The sequence below is a fragment of the Sinohyriopsis cumingii genome, chromosome 16 (assembly GCF_028554795.1).
Source record: "Sinohyriopsis cumingii isolate HCF-2022 chromosome 16, ASM2855479v2, whole genome shotgun sequence".
Taxonomy (NCBI): Eukaryota; Metazoa; Mollusca; class Bivalvia; order Unionida; family Unionidae; genus Sinohyriopsis; species Sinohyriopsis cumingii.
The window spans coordinates 16,440,064-16,445,936 of record NC_142976.1 but is presented as its reverse complement, the minus strand read 5'-3'; the positions used below and the strand labels follow the sequence as shown (position 1 = coordinate 16,445,936).

At 38.6% G+C, this 5,873-nt stretch overlaps 1 long non-coding RNA gene across 1 annotated transcript; it reads right to left on the bottom strand.

The window, feature by feature from the left end:
- Window positions 1-669: 669 nt before the first annotated feature.
- On the bottom strand, window positions 670-1,561 carry LOC149779995 (uncharacterized). The gene is made up of 2 exons (XR_016414869.1): window positions 1,509-1,561; window positions 670-1,083 (listed from the first exon to the last, which is right to left on the bottom strand). It is a non-coding gene; the product is annotated as an uncharacterized LOC149779995 (long non-coding RNA).
- Window positions 1,562-5,873: the final 4,312 nt, after the last annotated feature.

Here is a 5,873-nt window from a genome sequence, read left to right as displayed (position 1 = left end):
CTGGGATCGACGCGCAGAAGGTGTTAATTAAACCAAATGACGATTGGACGATCCCCCAACGACGTCGTCGTTTTTTTTTTACCAGCGCTGACTACACCGGATCCGCTGAGTGCAGAAAGTAATAATTAAGCAAAATAACGATTGGACAAAATGTCCGATTCGCCCCCCCCCCCTGCTGCTACAAGTAAATGCATGTACTGTCACCCTTTTTGATTTAAATCCATTTTAATTTTCTATTAACTATAACTTTGCCAACAGGACACAAAGGAGGTCGGCCTGTGTGTAGGTGAAAGTATAATGTAACAATAAGACTACTGCCTCCCACCCCATCACTTCGAATTTGGGATTTGACTATAACAAATTATTCATTATTCTCAAATTACCGTAAACTTGTATCAGGAGCAGGAGGAGACTATGGTTGTGGGGAGAAGAAAAAGGGAAATATATGACATAAATAGCTTCAGAATTTGGGAATAGTATCGCATGAGAAAAACAATAAACCCTAAACTTACCTGTTTATGACATCATCACTATTGAACAAATTAGGTTTACTGTTTTTAGAAGTTTAATGCTACTGTCCAGATTCATATGCACTGCGATTGGTGTAACGTAATCGAGCTAACACCCTTCGAGACGGAATCTGTATTTAAGAAATAACAAACACGTATGCAAGTGACTATAAAAAGATGTATTATTCACTCACACTAATGATGAAGTAATATCACATCAAATAAATACAAAGGTTCATAATATTGATCCAGTGGAAAACTATGAAGAACAGATATGCTTATTTGAAATATTCAGTAATTATCAAATTGTCTTAGATGACACTACCTTGCATTCTTATAGTCAAACACTATAAGGAAATTCCTCTTATATGTCCAATGTTTACTTGGCATTTCATATGACCTTTGACCCGCTCCCCGGCTCGGTCACTTCAACCATCCAGACTTCTCATGCACATGTACGTTGGCTACGGCCTCTGGCTACACCTAGTCAGTCCGCACAGTTATCCACACCTAGATACTCATACCTAGTTATCCACAACTAGTAATCCTCACCTAGTTATCCACAACCAGTTGCCTGAATATGAAACGAAACACTTTCCAAATAGTCTGCTTTGTGTGTATCTAGATTAAAATAGCTGAGCATTTCAAATGGATTAATACTAACACACCTGAAATGTTCCTTATGTACGACTATGACGTACGAATGGCATACAAATAGAAATATGATGTACTAAAACTCTAATACATAATACGTCTTCAATATTAGTTATAATAATAACGACAAGATGACCTACCAACAGGAGTATTGCGTATATATTAAAATCCCTGTTAATAATCCGAATCGTACCATCTCTCGCTACCAAATTACATAAGCCATACACTCTTGATGAATTAAGCTACAAGTACGATAAAACAACGCAAACGTATAATACAACATTGAACGTGTTTTGCGAAACTGAACATTGACTAAAATGAACTTTGATTAAAAATATAACTCACCCAACTCGTTGGCATATTGGCGATTCCGCCCCGACAGCTAAATACATAAAGAGCTTCCCTCTAATTGCTGTGTCAGTCAAGATTCCTAAGTAATATATAAAGTCGCGCGCGTTAACATATATTACGCACGTGCCGCGCAAGCAATGAAGGCGTCACGCGATGCAAAGAAAACGTATACTTTCAAAAAACTATGGCGCGCGAAACACGTCAAATACTAGAATTTATGGTGGTCTAAATAAGCCATATCAGGTATTTCGTAACAATTGGTGTTGCCTTATCTTCACAGTGCACAGTTTTGGCCATATTGGCGTGTATACAATTCAAAACTGAAGTATATTTTATGTCTGATGAAACCCGACGGAAACAAAAAAAAAACATCTACTGTATGATCAAGACATTACTTAAAACTGATGCCACTGAAATTTCAATGCACATTTTCTATGAAGTGTTTCGAAAAAATTGTTGACGCGATCTTGCAATGTTATTCTTTGGAACCCGATCATCGCGTTATAACAGGGTTACCCGTACTATCATATTAACTGGTGTTATCTCAACAGGCTTGATATTATTAATGGTAGGCACCTACAAAGAAATTGTCTTAAATACCAGGCGCGCACTATACTGTATCGCTGTTTGAAAAGTTTAGTCTTGGGTAGATCAATGCATCGGATTCCCTTTTCACGCTGAAAGACTTTTTAAAACAATGACACACCGTTAATATCCCAGATAATACGGAAACATCATTTCTCATACACTCTGAACAGTATTATTAAGTGTTGGCTGCCTGGATAGGCAACGGTTACGGGCAGGTAATGCAATCAAAGCTGCCTGGCAGTCACCAGTTTCCAACTGGAATTTCCATCTATTGACTTCAGAATTGTATAAATCAGCATGTTCTTCATTCTTGGAAAAAAATTGTTGAATGAACACACCGCAGATAAGCCTTAGAACATCGAACCCACTAGTGGAGAGTGGCATCCCTCATATACAACAATGCCAGAGACGACGTAGCATCATGCCGGTCACTGGAACACATTCTTTTTGTTGAGTCTGTCGCCTTCTACTACCCTATGAGACAGACGGGTTTTTATTTTGTTGTTGTATACTGCTGTTATTGTTGTTGTCTTTTTAAAAGTTAACTCTCTGAAAGAACTTTATGATGATGTGTCGTTGTCGCTACAAACGGATGGCCAGATGAGCAAGGGAGATAACTCTTCAATGCTTACGCACATATCCATATTAAACCAATTTATATCTGGCAGTAACCAGTTTAATATATTTTGCGTAATGTGGCATTGTTCAAATACACTAAACTTTGAAGCTAAGTATGTCACTCATATAATTCTCCGTATTCATTTGGAAGACGGAATAATCTCATGGTCTTAGTAAATTTACGCTTAGCAACTAGTTTTAACTTTAAAAATCAAAATATTCTAACCATACTAAGGCTTTTCTCCTATTTTGTTGGACTATATTACGAAATTGAACCAACTTGAGGTCGCACTTCCTCTGCTGCTATTAACCAAATATTTTGTCAAGACACAAACGATATCTTGTTCTGGGATCATGTAAATTTATTGTTATAAATCAGTGTGGGGTTGACTGTGCTCGCGAAAAGAAATTTTTAAATCTAATTATGTCCATATCTCCGCTACGCCAAGTCTGATGAATATTTCGCAACGTATGTGTATCGTCTCCATTAAACACAACTAAAATATTACAGTTATCTCTGATCACTTTTGGCATTTGTGTGTATCGCTGAGTAACATAAATCAAATCAGTGTTTTTATGTCTGCCTCGAGAAAATATTCTAGCTGAATTCGATTGTTTGTCCAGTATCACATTATCGTATACAACTAAATTATTAATAAATCCGTCTAAATCATCAACACTCGGCGTTTCATCAATATCAGTGATAAAATTAATATCATCGCCATCGTTGTCCAACAATCTTGCGTTTTCATTAAAATCTTTAAGTACATCGTAGCATCTCTGATCATCAATTGACCGAGATACTAAATACAACTTATCCCATTTGAGCCATCTCATTATCAAATTAAGTAAGAACTGCGTCTTACCCGATCCAGATGGACTTACTATGGTAGCGCTGGATGGTTTTTAACTGGCTCTTGCTTTCGTGTCGCTGAGAAATCAGTTACATTCATGTTATAGAAATATAATAAATTACACTGGACAACAAATTTTTACAAAAGTCATGTTACTGAAATAAAATTAGTCAATTCTTATCAATTTTTATGTGCTGAACACGAATATGACAGTCAAATTGCAAAATTGGCTCTAGTTTTTTTGTAATCTGCAAGAAATTAATGTTTACATAACGAAATGCATTCCAATAGTAAAAGGTCAACTGTAATAGCCTACCTATAAAAAATCAAGTCATTGACTACATCTTAGATTTCTTCGCCTGTCTCTTGTACAGCTGTTCGGGAGCATCTCTGAGGAGTGTCCAGCAGTAGTCAGCCAGCATTGTAGTGGACCATTTTCCCTGGTATCTTTGTTCCATTGTTGCGATATCTTGATGAAAACGTTCGCCGTGTTCATCACTAACAATACCACAGTTGCTAGGAAAGAAATCCAAATGGGAATGAAGGAAGTGAATCTTTAGAGACATATTGCAGCCAAGTTTCTTATACTTCATCAACATGTCTTCTACTAGTTCCTTATAGTTTTCTGCCCTAACATTTCCGAGGAAGTTTGTAGAAACTAGGCGAAAAGCATTCCATGCTTGTTTCGCGTCACCTTCCAGCAAGTTGTTGAACCGGTCATCTTTGAAAAGCTCTCGAATCTGAGGACCCACAAAAACTCCCTCTTTAATCTTTGCTTCGCTGAGTCGAGGGAATTTTTCATGCAGGTATCGGAATGCTGGCAAAGTCCGGTCAATGGCTTTCACGAAGTTCTTCATCAAACCTAGTTTGATGTGAAGGGGTGGTAGCAAGATTTTCTGAGCCTCAACCAGAGCTGGGTGTTGGATATTCTTCTCTCCAATGGCTACATTCTGCCTGTGAGTCCATTCCTTCCTCATGTAGTGCATTTCCCTTGCTCGGCTATCCCACTCGCATAAGAATCACATGTATTTTGTATATCCTTGCTGCAGTCCCATTAAAAGGGCAACTCCCTTCAAATCACCACAGAGGTGCCAGCTGTACTTGTTATACTCAATGGAATTCAGTAGCTGCCTTAAGTTATCGTATGTCTCTTTCATGTGGACAGCATACGCTACTGGAATAGATGGAAGAATGTTTCCATTGTGCAAAAGCACAGCCTTGAGACTCAGTTTCGAAGAGTCCACAAATAGTCTCCATTCTTGTGGGTCATGAGTGATTTTTAAAGCATTCATGAGGCCCTCAATATCGGAACAGAATATCAGATTACTTTCCTTTCTGAAGAAAGGCTCCAATTGCTGGTGGCGCTTTCGATATGCAGTAATTGTGACATCTTCTTCTAGAAGATTCCATTGTTGGAGTCTTGATCCTAGCAATTCTGCCTTGTTCTTTGATAAGTCCAAATCACGAATCAGGTCATTTAGTTCTTCCTGTGTTATTCTGTGTGGGGTTGATGATGCACCACAGTGAAAATCTGGATCACTGCATGCTGATGGACCAGGAGAAGAACAGGTCGACTCACCTTTGTCTTCGTCAGATGAATCAAGAGAATATTCTGCTGGAGGTTGTGGAATAGGAAGTCCCTCACCATGTGGAACTGGTCTCAATGCAGACGGAATGTTTGGGTAGACTATTCTCGACTTCTTTCGCTTCGTTATTCCGCCGGAAAGAGGAGGAACCAAGCAGAAGTAACAGTCATTTAGGTGGTTGCTTGGCTCTCTCCACACCATTGGGACTGCAAACGGCATTGATGACCTTTTGCAATTCAACCACTGTGAAAGCTGTGTTGTACATGTAGCACAGCATATATGCGGAGCCCAAGGCTTGTCTTGGTCACCAACCTTGCATCCGAAGTAAAGATGATATGCCTTCTTCACTTGAGAATTGATACTTTTCTTCTGGTTGGCAAATGTCACTTCCCCACAAATATAGCAAAAATTGTCCGCGGTATTAACACACTTTCGAGGCATTACTGTTCTTTATTGTACGTAAATGGATAAAATAATAAGTTTTATGTAACAGTAGCTTGAACTGTCTCGCACAACATCTAAAATATTTTAAATGCTGAACCTATCTGATTGGGCTTTATATAGTACACTGCTTACGTCAGCTTCAGCAGCCGCCTGGCATTAGTATAATAGGCCTACACATGTATAGTACACTGCTGACGTCAACTTACTTCAGCAGCCGCATGGCATTAGTATTGCACTGCATCAGAAAATGATGCAATCAACTGTGGATG